The sequence below is a fragment of the Egretta garzetta genome, unplaced genomic scaffold, assembly GCF_000687185.1.
Source record: "Egretta garzetta isolate BGI_Z169 unplaced genomic scaffold, ASM68718v1 scaffold100, whole genome shotgun sequence".
NCBI lineage: Eukaryota > Metazoa > Chordata > Aves > Pelecaniformes > Ardeidae > Egretta > Egretta garzetta.
Window position 1 is genome coordinate 1,694,187 of NW_009258265.1, and position 1,838 is coordinate 1,696,024.

The following is a 1,838-nucleotide window of genomic DNA, read 5'->3' on the forward strand; positions in this document are numbered from 1 at the left end:
TGGGCAGGGACAGGATGGTGCCTGCCAGCCAAGGCCAGGGGCTCCCTGCCCCAGCCTGGCATCCCTGGTGCTCCCTGCCAGCCCCCACCCTGGGGTGCTGAGGAGGGGGCTCAGCCCATGCAGGGTCAGGACCGCAGCACCCGGGACCCTTCTCTCAATGCTTCCCCCGCCCCGGGCAGATGCAGGAACCCAGAGCCCCCAGCCCAGCCTCCCCCATGCCACAGGACCCGCTCCATCCTCAGGGATACCCAGACCCCCGACCCTGCTCTGCCCTGTCCCCTTCACCCACAGCCCACTCATCCCACTCATTAGTTCCCAGGGCTGGGAGGGAAAGGGGCAGTTGCCAGCCCCTCAGGGGCAGGCAGGGGCTGGGTAGCTGCCCGCTGGGGTTTGAGCCCCTCTCCAGGCTCTGCTGAGCGTGAGGGCAGTGGCAAGGGGCACAAGGCAGCTGAGCCCCACGGCCACAGCCACAGCCATCCCAGGGGGCAGCTCGCCCAGCCTGGGGGGCTCAGCCCCTGTGCAGTTGGTGAAGTATTCGGCGTGGACCTGCAGGAAGAAGGCGTCGAGGACGGCACTGGGCCAGGGGCAGGAGAGCAGCTGGGCCAGCAGCTGGGTGCAGCCGGAGAGCTCGCTGTAGGTGCTGCGGAGGGGGCAGCGTAAGGCCGGTGACACATCCACCGCAGCAGCCCTGCAAAGGTCCCGCTCCAAGTGTGCATTCGGCACCACCGGGGCTGACACCAACCCACCTGCTGATCTGGTCCCAGCAAAAAAGCCGGGGGGGTAGCCATGAGGGTGGCGTGGAAGGGGGCCCAGCAGTAGAGGGAGATCCAGTCCTGGTAGGTGTCCTGGCAGCGGGCTGCCCCCCCTAGCACCTCTGGCGGTCCTGTAGAGCACCAGCCAGACCCTGGAATGCCACTTCACCCCCCCAGCTCTTCCCCTGAGCCCGGTTTCAGGGGATGTTTGGGGACACCCCTGGGTGGACACCCAGCTCTGCCCAGCATGGGTTGGGCATCCACTTTGCTGTGTGGAAGTCCAACATGCAGCCCTGGGGGTCCCACGCTGGGGCTGCCAGGGCTGCCTGTGGCCGAGAAGGCCCCATAGGCTCAGCCAAACTGGGACCTGGGCTCTTGTGAACCCCAGCACAGATTACACAGGGCCCACTGAGGTCTGTGGGTGGATGGGGAGGACAGCCAGGATCACAGGAGGGGAGCTCTACTCACCGTCCTCGTCCAGGTACAGGTAGTAACCTGGAAGGACAGACGGTGCTGTCAGGACCTGCAGGACTGTGCAAGGGCACGGTCCCATCCCCTGGGGGTGCAGACACCCCCTCCACCAGCAGCAGATCTCACAGCCATGGCAATGCTGAGGCAGCCAGGGCCAGAGCTACACTGGGACGATGGCATCAGTGTCTTACCTTCGTCTTCAAGGTCCCCATACTCGGCATCCCCACGCCCTGCAGCAAGGAGACACGGGGTGCCAGGGCTGCACAGGCAGGGACAGCCCCAGTGCCCAGCTGGCTTTGGGGCACTGGCTGGGGTGGTCCCAGCACACGAGGGACCCCTCCTCCTCCTCCCAGGCCGAGGTGAGCACAGCAGAGGTGACTGGGCTGAGGGAAGGCAAGGGGAGCAGGAGGCTCCTGGTTGTGCCTTGGCCTTTGCAACCAGGGCAGAGCAGTTTCTGAGCAAACACCAACGCCAGGGGCAGGGAAGCGCATGGCAAAGCCTGCCCAGAGCACCCTCCAAGGGGAGGCCAGGAGGGGCCAGGGGAACTAACGCCCAGCATGAACACGTTGGGATGGAGGGGAGAAATGGGCTGGGGACCCTGTGGGGACACAGCCC

The 1,838-nt window shown here is 66.1% G+C and overlaps 1 protein-coding gene across 2 annotated transcripts in view; it reads right to left on the reverse strand.

Moving 5' to 3' along the window:
* Positions 1 to 1,776, reverse strand: part of RAMP2 (receptor activity modifying protein 2) — a 6,001-nt gene extending 4,225 nt beyond the window's left edge. Inside the window, exons 1-4 of one of the 2 annotated variants that reach the window (XM_035903778.1) lie at positions 1,415 to 1,776; positions 1,221 to 1,247; positions 747 to 883; positions 547 to 640 (exon numbers count right to left, since the gene is read on the reverse strand). The gene's annotated coding sequence lies outside the window, so the exon portion shown is untranslated. Of the gene's footprint in view, positions 1 to 546; positions 689 to 746; positions 884 to 1,220; positions 1,248 to 1,414 lie in introns of both variants that reach the window. The other variant, XM_035903784.1, reaches the window with a different exon arrangement.
* Between the last annotated feature and the right edge of the window lie 62 nt (positions 1,777 to 1,838).